The sequence below is a fragment of the Apis laboriosa genome, unplaced genomic scaffold (assembly GCF_014066325.1).
Source record: "Apis laboriosa isolate Shangri-la unplaced genomic scaffold, ASM1406632v1 scaffold17_cov146, whole genome shotgun sequence".
Lineage (NCBI taxonomy): Eukaryota > Metazoa > Arthropoda > Insecta > Hymenoptera > Apidae > Apis > Apis laboriosa.
In genome coordinates, this window is record NW_025222181.1 from 604,305 (window position 1) to 617,131 (window position 12,827).

The 12,827-nt window shown below is 24.8% G+C and overlaps 1 long non-coding RNA gene across 1 annotated transcript; it reads left to right on the top strand.

Moving 5' to 3' along the window:
• The first annotated feature begins 270 nt into the window (after window positions 1–270).
• Window positions 271–1,965, top strand: LOC122711714. Its single transcript, XR_006346154.1, has 4 exons — window positions 271–403; window positions 547–619; window positions 1,524–1,721; window positions 1,793–1,965. It is a non-coding gene; the product is annotated as an uncharacterized LOC122711714 (long non-coding RNA).
• Window positions 1,966–12,827: the final 10,862 nt, after the last annotated feature.

Here is a 12,827-nt window from a genome sequence, read left to right on the forward strand (position 1 = left end):
TAAAAGTGTTTCAAATCCCATCATTGCGAATGATTATAATTATTATTACTAATAATAATAATGAGCCCTTCGAGAGTCGGCAGAAAACTTGAGTCACTGAAGGCAGCCGAAGGTGAGCATGCGTCGCAGGGCCAACCGAGTTTAGCCGAGACAAGGCGAAACGAACCGAACGAATCAAACGAACCAAGCGAAGCGACGTGGATACAAGAGCGTTGTTAGGTCATTGACTGCCGGTGGCCACCGATCCGCGAGTATCCAAGGACAGCCGCTCCGACGCCTCGCGATCTCTTTCTCTCTCTACCCATTTTCCCGTTCTTCCGACCTCTCTTTCTTTGATTCTCTTTTCCTTCTATTCGGTCTTATCATCTCATTTCATTCTGTTCCGTTTAGAAAAAAACTATTGGTAAGAATTATTTCATTTCATTTTATTAATCGACTTTGGAATTTATAATTAGAAAAGCGATTTTCAAATGTTGTGATGCAATAAATGTTCACAAAGTAAATTCAATATAACCAATTTTAGTTAACCTCTAATTGTTGTTGTAGGATGAATATCGCATGATATTAAAAGTTTGCAATTGATTAATGATACTAAGTATCCCAGTAATCTTTAATAAATGTAAGTATTTCTTTATTTTTCATGTAATAAATTGTAGAATAAGTAGAAAATGATTAGTTAAAAGTTATATGTATATAAAATTTAATACAAAAAGATTAGATTAGTGATGGATGTATTTATGATTTATGGATTATAGATTCCAATTTTCTTTTTTCGCCGTTTTTTTACTTTTCTTCTTTACAATTAATATAATCACGTTAAGAATTTTTTTTCTCGTGTGTGATTCGCAAGAATTTCTATAATCCACGTTTACAATTCTTCGCACTTGAGCCACGCATCGTCGCATTTATGTCCTCGATCGTTGCTCGCGGAATTCTTGATAGAACGATGAATTGTTCCAATTTTCAACTTTTTTTTAAAAATCTACTAGATTTTAAATTTTATATTTTTATATGCTTGACATTGAGAAAAAAATTTCAATAATATTTAAAACCAAATGCGAAACAAAGAGAACGTAATTAAGGAATCATATTGAATATAATGTTTAATTAAATGAAAAGTAAAAAATTGAGTGAAATATGATATTTAGTGTTAAAAATAATCTAAATTAACTATATTTATTGATATTGACAATATTATTGATCCTACAAAATTTTTAAAAGTTAACAAATTACTTTCTATGAATTATGATCTTAAGAAACAAGAATCTTATAAAAGGAAAAAAAGAAAATAAAATTATTATTCCTATAATTCTTAAATCTTTGTCAAAATGACATTCTATAATTTTTTTTCTTTATTAATATACATATAAGTAAAAGTAATAAAACTATTTTTCTACTTATTTTTTAAAGCCTATAAAAATTTAGTTATTTAGTTTTTAGTTAATAATTTTTTTAAATTCATATAGAATTTTTAAAGTAAAAATCAAAGTAAAAATTATTGTTTTATTCTGTAATTTTTCCAGGAAGAAAAACATGTTCAAAATATAGTCTTTGAATCATTCAAGAATATATATTATATCGTATTATTGGAATACTCGAATGCGAATATACTCATAATATGACTTCAAATAAAACTAAATTACAGAAATTGTGTCGTAAAATTTTCAAGCGTATAGTAATCAGCTTCAGCCAATAGAACAAGTTAAACAGAATGAAATTTGGTATACAGGAATCTTTTCAGAATTTAAATATTTCTTTTTATCTTTAACTTACGTTTACAATCGATTCGAAGGTAATATATAATTCTTCGATGGCATGAACCTTATCCCTCAACTTGGATGGTCATTTGATCCTAATAAAATATGATTGTACAATTTCGTTGCAAGATATCCAATGATAGTAATAATAAATGGAAGATTTTCCAAAAGCTAACAGAATATAAATGCACAGAAATTTATTATTTTCGATGAGGTATGAAATTTTTGCTCTTAATTATATCATTTACTATAGGCTATAAAAATTAAAACCATCGTTATATATTTTTTTATATTTTTGATCAAGTATTAAAATTATAAAATGTGAATCGATATATAATAAAAATGCAAAAAATGGGAATCTGGGAATTGTCTTAAAATTTTTAATCAAAAAAATAAAAAAAATTATTAAAATGAAATATAGAAATAAAAATATATTTATTTGCAAAAGGATTAAGATAGTTTATGAAAAATAATTATGAAAATCGTTATTAAGATAGTATTTTATAAATTTAATTTATATTATTAAGTTTAAACAATATTAGAAAAACAATATTCTATTATTGATATTGATTATCGATATGATATATGATAACAATTTTCAACAGATTTTCAATATTAAACAAAGAATCATGAATAAAAACAATTACAATTACGAAATGAATTTGTCTGAGAAATGTGTGAATTTACCGTAATTGGACATGATCCAATTGTTCTAAACACATACCTTTTTATTCAGACCATCCCCAATGGAGAATGAATCCTTTATAGCAAAAATGTTTCTTCGGTTAATCGTAAGCCAATTTGCGAAGGTCGACTTTGGCTAAGGAGATTGGAAAACATACTGGTCACACTACTGCTATTCCTTTTGCTGCTTTCTAGTACTCTGCCGCGGAGCATCTACACATACGATGGCCTTGACCGTTTTCTCCGTGTGTGATACTAACAGTTACACACGCTTATATATAGGATGATGGCAAAAAAAGAATTAATAAAATTTAAAGGTAGATGATTGCACACTAAATAAAGAAAAAAAATTTGATATAACATAGATTGAAAAATTAATATTTTTAAAGTTATAATTAATTATTCAAGAATTATCGTGATATGTATATAAAGTATCAAGTATATATGTAAATGAAAGAAAAAATATATAAAAAATTTTCTATCAAAAGAATAATATAATGATAATGGATGGTAATGGATATAATAATATGATAATATGATAATGATGATAATAATATAATGATGTAAAAAATGATTAATTTAGATTGTATTAAAAATTTAAAGATTAAAAGTCGTATTAAAAGTTTATTCAAGAATAAATCCAAATAAAAGAATGAACACTTTTTTTAAAATATTTATTTGTATTTTCTAATAAGTAATATTTGATAAGTAAAAACGAAATATAATTGTTTTGAGTTTCTAAATAATATATTTATAAATTTAAAATTTATCTAATTGAATTAGAATCTAATTTAATTCAACTGATATAAATAAAATAAAATGTGATTGAACTCAACCTAATCAATATATTTCGTATAAAAATAATAAAAATATACAAACTTATAAAAATATTTAAAAAAAAATAATGTTTTTGATTTAATCTTAAATAGAATTAATGAAAATTCTTAACTATAAATAATAATCGTTAACAATCATTAAAAATTTTTCGATCATTCTGTAAAATCATATATATGAATAAGTGTTTAATTGCAGGCTCACGATCAAGATCACCGTTGTCCCGATATATAAGTGAGAACCTTCAGTTTGTGTAATTTTGCACCAGAATTTTGATCGTTTGAAATGAAGAAAGTAATGCAAGCAAAAAATGACTCACTGCACAAGTAAAAGGTTGGAGGCCTATGATCGTACAAGGTTATGTCCAAATAAGACTATATTTTTCATTAAATGTTAATATGTATTTTTCCATTTTCAATTCCTTATTCGATAATAAAAATAATAAATGATTTTGCAGCAAGAGAAGGACAGATCTACTTGTATCAAGCAACAATTTTAGTGATAAAATTATTGCTTTGAGTTAACTTGAAAATTAATTAAAAAAAAAATATTTAATTGCAAAAATATATATATATTTCTACATAACATATAATAGTTATTGAATTGATAAGTCTTTATTTCAATTTTTAATGTGTCTTTTGCATTAAAGTATCAAAAAAATTATTATAACAATATACAAAAATTATTATAACAATATACAATTTTATTAATTTATTTTTATTTTATTAATTGCAATAATTGTTTTCTATTAATTAAAATCTTGTCAATCGATAGAAAATAGAATTAGATAAGAGATATAATTTGATTAATAATTGAATAATTATGATTAATTATGATTAATGTAAGATCATGCTAATCATAACTATTGACTATTAATAATCAATAATTAATAATCATTGATGAAGAGAAATAATTTTAATCTTTGTAATCAAAGATCATAATTAATTCAACAATTGTAATATATATAATTATTCTATTGATTATGATTGAATTAACAATATATTTTTTATAATAACAATGTATTTCTTTAAAAATTCCATATTATTGACTTAAATTTGTTAGAAGCAAGTAACGTGTTCCCAAAAGGAAGGTCAATGTTAGCATCGCTAGCAGACGGAAGTGTTTCACCTTGCAGCGAAAGCCGGTGCAGGTCCTCGAGGAATGCGTGGTTTGTGTTCGCTATTGCGACGCGGTACGGAATGCGAAATGCATTTCGAGGTGTGGCATGAGGAGCAAATGTATCACTCACATACATGGTTTGGATCGAACTACCTAGATTTGCTAACTAAATTGTTTTTTTTTCATTTTTTCAGAATGATTTCTAATACTACAATAGTACTCAGAAAAATATATTAAGAAAAAAGAATTAGGGAAAAAATAAAAAAAAAAAACTAATATTATTAATTCCATTTTGAAATTATATTAAATATTCATATATGTTTTCTTTATAAATATTTTTTATAAAAAAAAAAATAAATTTATGTTTATATAAATCAAAAATAAAAAAAAATACAAATTAATGAATGAATATAATGTAAAAAATAAAAATTGTAGACTTTTAATTCTAAAATTCTTTTTGTTTTATACTTTTAATAATATATATGTATAATAATATATTAAATATATATTTAATAGTTTGATAAATTGCTATATAATTGTATAGCTAAAAGTAATGACTACTTTGTACAATTATATTTCTTTCATGTTTTATTTATATTTAGAAAAAATTGAACTTATTTTTAAATTAAATATAATATTTTTAAATGAATATATATTATACAAATTTAAATTTTTATGAATACAATTACAAATATGAAATTAAAGTAAAAATCTATTTTACTTAAATATTTTAGATATATTTTTTTTGCATATTTTGTAAATTTTTATTTTATTTAAATTTTGTAATAAAATCATTAATGGTTCTCGTCTAATTATTTTTTTTCTTTTTATCTTTAAGTTATTTATTTTTTTATTTCAATACATTGCACAATACAATACATCTATAAATATATGTATATTATAGATATTTATATATGTATCAATTACTTAGTAATTATGTTTTTTTTCAAATCTTTAACAACTTAATTTTTTGTTGCACATCAAAGAAACAAAAAGAAAATCCGATAATTTTTTTTTTTTTTCATTTCATTGTTTTCTCAAAAATAGACAAGTTAAATAGAACATTCTGTATCATCAAAACGATTATTAATAACTCACCCTATACATATGACATTAACATTTTCACGCGACCAATGCTATGCACTCGCCGTGTTAACCTAGATTGTTTTCTTATGCAGCAATCATGCTAATACCACGAAGCCTTGATCTTGAATAGGAGAGATAGAGAGCAACAAAGCGAGAGAAAGAAGAAAAAACATTATAGATCACGTTTAACATAAGTGATCGAGAGAACTGGAAATACGAATTATAACTCTCGTGAATCGATCCACGTGTATAGGTCTGTGTGCTGCTTTTTTTATGTAAGTTACATATCGATATCGAACATGAAAGATTGGTAGATTGAAAATCATAGGAAAAAAATTTAATTGGTATAATTTTATTGATTTTCTGTTTTTCATTTTTAAATTTTTTTTAAATATAAAAGTATTAATTAATATCTATAAATAAACAATCATATCTTATATTTATATTCTAATTGATTTTAAAATAGCAGCAAATATAAGTAAAATGTTGGAATGAACGTGAATATGTATATGTATAAATGCTTCTATATATATAACTGTAATATATATATATATATATATATAACTGTAATTCTTTATATATAATATAACTTCTATATATATGCTATGTGACAAAAATATATTCTAATTAATAAAAATAGTTTAATAAATAAAATTATATAGTTATAAATAAAATATATGATCAAATATATATATAGTCAAAAATATATTTTATATAATATAATACTTAATGGTTTAATCAGAATATGATTGTATATCAAAATGATATTTAATTTTGTGATCGTACATATTTAAGCAAAAAATGATCATTATGAAATAGTTGTATCCATTAAATTTTATTTTAAAGTTATATTCGCTTATTGGAATGTATTGTAATTTTTGAAGTATCTATCGATGTACACTCTTGAAACATTCTACATTCTATCCATTCACTATGAATCCGCAATACATAATGTTTCATTTATTTAATGATAGTTCTCTTTGCTCCGTGTTCCGGATAACTTCTTTTGAGTCTTCGAGTCTTCGAGCATACTCAAAGATTCTCTTGTTCAAATACTTACATAGTCGTATATTTTCATATAACGAAGAAACGAATATTTTAAGATTTGTAAATTATGAATTATTTATATATTAAAATAAAATTTAATGGACATACAACTACTTCATAAAAGTTTACATTAAAATATGTCTTATATATAAATTTTTCATTTTCTCAATATTTTAAAAAAATAGATTTATATTATTTTCAAATAAATATTAATCAATATTTCAAATAAATATTAATCTAGTATTTTTTAACTTTTTTTAATTAGCAATAATTAAAACTAATAAAAATTTTCGTTTTAAAAAAATTTAATAATAGAATTTCTCCTTAGTCATCAAAAATCTCAATTTTTATATAAATAATATAAAGAATTAAATATTTTCTTCTGAATGAAAGAACGAATAATATATACAAAAATAAAGATTTAAAAATGGCGCGTTAGGTTTATGACGCAGATACTTTTGGACGGAGCAAGGTTCTATGTACGTTAAAGGCCATGGCGACAGAACGTCGGAACAAGATGAGAAAGGTGGAACTGGTCGTGCGGCCAAGGCACTTGTTTACTCGAACGATCGTGGCCTCCTTTTCGGTCGTACACCTTCGCTAATTCACTTCACTTCCTCTATCTCCCTCGTTCTTCTCTTCTGCCTTTCTTCTATCATTTCTTTCTTCTTCGTTTATCCTATCCATCTTTCTCGTCTACTCTTTATGTATAATCTCTACCTGTTTCTTCTGCTATTTCTTTGACGGATTATTTTCGCGCGAGTTCTCGCGAGACATCATAATTATCGAGACTTGGTTCTCAATAATATTTGTTTTTCTTAGTTCTTTTTATTTTTTTCTTATTTTTCTTGATATTAATATTATCAAAATCATGATCAAACAAGCAATTTGAATTCAAATAATAACAAGAATTTAAACAATTTGAACGATATTCATAACAAATTGAACGATTTTATAATGATTATAAAAATTTTCAACTTATAAAGATTCGATCGTATTTTTATTTTTTATTATAAGGATCGAAGCATATATTAATAATATATTGAATAAATTGATTAAAATTATTTTTTTTGTGAATTGTTTTATCGATTCATTTAATAATTCAGAAAGCTTGAGCCTGTTTCGAGAATCTGGTGAGAATCTTGCAACGAGAATTGCTCGTTAACAGGATAAAGGATGTGTCCTTGAATACGACTGCCATCTTTGGCGGCGACTTTGTGATACAAGCAGTACTGAAGTATACCATAAGACTGTTTTCGTACTTGAAACGCAATAAAATATTCAGTTGCAAATATTACATTTATTTAGAATAATATTTAAAGACAATCTTTATAAATAAATTTTAAATTTTTATAGACAAATATATTTTAAAATTTAGGTTAGATTTTAAATTAGATTATAATTTTTAGATGAAAACTTGAAATAATGAAATTATTTGCTTGAAATAATAATATATTTTGATTTACAGTATTCTTAACTTTTTGTATTAAACATTCGATTATAAAAAAAAATTTATAAAATACTAAAATTTAATATATGTTAAATATATATGTTATGTATTTATATATGTTAAATATTTTTTAATGTAAAATAAACAAAAGCAAAATATTTGGAACATCTTAAATATGCACAAACAATAATATTCTATAATACAATTAATAAAATTAATATCAAAGAATTAAAATAAATCTTATTTATTACATAATATTTTATATATTATTATTTCTTCAATATAAATATATGCAGAAATATGATAAGTTTGAAACATTTTAGCTTAGAAATTCTATAACAATAATTAAAGATTAATACAATTCAACATCACAGAATTTGAATGAAATCTTATTCATCAAAAATTCTTTAATGGAATATTATTCACATAGCAATAATTTAACAAAAATTATAATAAAATAAACATTTTATTATAAGAATATAAACATAACTAAATAATTTTAATGTAAGCTTTGGCCAAATTCCATAAAAACATGAGTTTGAATATCAAAGTTGATAGTATGATAACGAATGAAACTATCGATTCAAATCTGGCTTATAATTTCCAACTAGTATTACACAATTTTATTTGTATATCTTTCGTGAAATTGCAGAGAATTCGAACAATAAGATACTTCGTATCTTGCGCGATTAGCAACGGTCATGATTGCACTGGTAATTTCTGAACATTTTGATGATTTCTAAGTGGTTATTTCCATGAATCGAACAGCCAATCAGATACAGAAGAACATAGCAATCTTAGCACGAATCAACAAATTCGTATTATTCGAGGAACAACACGAATATCAAGGTATAAGCATCTTTGAACGTGAAAATAGTAATATAATTACTTCAATGTAATTTAAATATGAGTTATGCGCATATAAAAGGAAGATACATCCTGTTTGTTGAGATCTCCATGAATTGCTTTATTAAGAAAGTCGACTTAATTTAGAGATAAAGATAATATTTGCATTGAAACAAAGATTTAATGGTTCATTGTATTTATTATAGTTCAAGCATTTAATAGTATGTAAAAATTTGAGTGATTCTGATTATTTGAAGAATTGATAATATGGAAAAATCGAAAGGAGCATTCACATGAAATTATAAAATAATTTTAAATTATATAATTTCAAATATTTTAAATTTAAGCAATTCTGATTAATTTGAATAAGATTATTTGCATAAAAATTGCATTATTCTATTTTCAATTCCTAAATAAATAAATATATCGTGCAAGAGAGTATTGGTCCCATCACTAGACAGCGAACGCGAAACCCAACTGTGTGAGCAAGCGGAACGTGTCCTTGACTGCGCAAGTCCGCTATGTCCTACACACCCACCTACCGGACACCGTGAGCTGGAGCGGACCCCAACAGGAATGCACTGTGCACCGCTCCTGCCTGCGGGATTTGTATGCGTTCACCGAGCTTGATCGAAAACGAGAAAACGAGTGAAGTGAGAAAGAAAGAAAGAGCGAAAAAAGAACAGAAAGAGATAACCTCATCGAGCCAAGACGAATCATGCTCGGAGGAAAGACCGGGATTGTGGAATGATTTTAACGAGACAAGTACTATACTAACAGAGAAGGAGCAATTTCTATGAGGTTCCGATCTTTCGATCCCGTTTTCTTCCCTTTAAAAGTCCTTGTTGAATATATCGGTATTTTTTTCTGCTACATAACCTCAACTCCCCTTGTATCTCGTAAGTAGAATTCTATTTATACTAACACGGAACAACTCACATAATCTGATATATATACATATAAATTCATACATATAATAGGAATCGTCTGATTACTTATTACATTTAATTTTTCATTCAAATAATCAGCGTTTAAATTCAAATAAGTGGATTTATTATAATATTTAAGATATTTATATTTTTATGCCTTTGTTTTAAAATCATTTATATAGAAACTTTTATATAAATTATATATAATAGAATTCTATTATACAGAAACTTTATTCATCTGAATCGTTGTTGATTTAATTGTTTTGTTGGATCAATCATACGATTGTTTTTCAGAAAAAAAAAACGATAGGCAGAACTTTCTTGTTCCTGAAGATGATAAAAGTCTTGGTTTCCGGTTCGTTGAACTGGAACTGAGACGAAGTGTATAAGATTCGGTCTACGGAGCTTGATCATAGACGACCGACTCTTAGGTTAGGAGATATCCGGATTGCTTTGAAATTACCGCGCATACGATTACTATGACGATTAATTAACGAATTATTCACCATTATTGAAATATAAGGTATTTATTTGAATTTATTAATATTTTAAAATGATATTGTCAAATGATATTCAAAATTATTATTTTAAAATAATTTTAAATTATTATTTTTATAAATATTTTGTGATTTTAAAAAATTTAATTCATAATTAATTCAGATTTTTTATTTGTTATTAAAAGTTATGATTAATAAAAAAAATTTATCTCTACTATTTCTACCTTTATTATTTAAATATTCATACGATTTAACAAATTGTATTATCAAAATTAAAAAAGATTCTTTTTATATTAACTTTATAAATACACAGAAAATACAAAGTGATTATACAAAATTATTTGGATTTTATAATTAAAATTTTTAATATAATAATATTAATATTTTTTAATCGAAGTATTATGAAATCCAATATTTTATAACACTTGAATTACACTTTGAATTAGCTTTTGATAATTGCGACGTATCATAGTAGCCATATTAAATATCGATGTTCCTTTATTTGGTTTCTAACCGGAAATAAAACTTAAACGGAAATCAGTCCGTCGTTTTGTCATTGAGGAAGAAGTATGAATACATAATTGAAGTCTTCATGATTCAAAAACTTGATCATTTCTTTCATCTTCTAAAATATTATAAAATATAATTTTATGTAATTTTTATTACTTTACATACTCTTTTTTCAAAATTTTAATATATTTTATCTTTTGTATAAAAATATTACAAAAAAAAATGTTCCTATCATTAAAATAACCAATAAAATGAATTTTTTTTATTTTGAAAAAGATATAAAAAGATTAATATTTGATAAGATCGAATATGATGAATAAAAACACTCATCGAAATTATGCAATATAGTTCTTCATCGTATAACGACGGTTATGCACTTGATCGTACACGACACAATTTTTGCAATAAAAAAATTGCTTTTAAATATGCATGAAGCAAATATTTCATCAAGATTGCAGTTCACGCGCGACATACTTGTGATTCATCGACTCTTATGTCGCACGTTCGAATTCTTTTCGTATCACAAGACATCGACAGTCAATTATTTTCTACTATTTAGTACAATTTGACTAATATTTAATTCAATTCTGATTGAATTGGTTAAAAATAACAATTCAATATTTTCTTCTATGAAATATAAAAATGTCTTGTCCAGTTTTTAATCAATCTTCTTACAATTGAGTTTTAACTTAACAAATTAAGCATTAAATAAAGCAAGATAGAGAGCAAGATAATTATATTTTTATCACATTCTTATATTCTTCTCCTGTTCATTTCATTTCATCTATTATAAATTTAAATTGCTTAATAAATAAATCTCAAATCCCGATATCTTTGTATATCAACTTTTTTTATTTTTAATTTCTAAGAATCAACTTTCCAAAATTTCACAAATATACCAATACTATATATATTTGATATATAATTTTAATACTTACATACATATAAATATTTATATAATAATAAAATAATTAAATTTTTTTAATGAATTTCATACTGCATTTAGTTTTACCATCACGAATAATAAACTATTATACATAAATACAGAAAAGTATTTGCAAATGCTAAAAATAAAAGAAATAAAATATACATTGGCGGGAAGAGTTACAGCATGGGTGAGAAATGAAAAATACTCAGTGTTCGTGTATAATTAGCGGCCGTAGAGTTTCCTAGTCGCGACGTGATGGTCGAGGTGATCACGAGGAGGGAAAGGAGGAGTGGATGGATGGAAAGAGAAGGCAAGCGCAATGAATCAAAAGGAGAGGAACGAGTGAGAAAGAGGCAACGGAGAGAGGGCCACTGTCACTGCCAGGGCTACGGTGAGGTAATATCAGATTCCATGCCACGAGGCAGTTGGCCGCCATCTTGGTGTACGCTGTTCTCCAATGCGGTTCTGTCGCGTTCTTCCACCCAGATTCCTTTCGATTCGTTCACCGTGATTCGAATTACACAATTCCGCTTGATTTCTCATGCTTTTCGATTCCTTTTCACCAAGCGTACAAGAACGTTATTTTAAAACGGACTAATATAAGAAGGATGAGTTTTGAAATGTTAATAACTATATAGTAAGAGTTTAAGAGATCAAAAAGAGTTTAACCTAACTTATGATTTAATTTATTTTTGTTTTTAAGAAAGAATTATATTGTCTTTTTTTTTTTTGTTCAAATATAATATCTAGCAATTAAAAAATTTATTATTGTTGCCATTTCCTTTATTTTATTTTAATTAAAATGAATTAGATTGTTTGCAGATCTTTATAAAATTATAAGATTTTTATCTTTATTTGGAATTTCAAATATTGAAATGTATTTTGAGAAAAATAAAAAAAATGATGAATATATTTTAATTAAGGAAGATAATCTTAAAAATTTCAATAAATACTCTGACAAATGAGAATGTGAGAAATTATAATTTAATATAAATTCTTTGATTATAAAGAAATCATATAAAAATAAGATGCTATTTTAATCTTTAACGAAAAAATCAAATAAGGCAAATGTTTCTAGCAAAATTAATTGTGGTTTTTATTCATTTTATTATATAGAACACAATTGCTTATCTAATTATT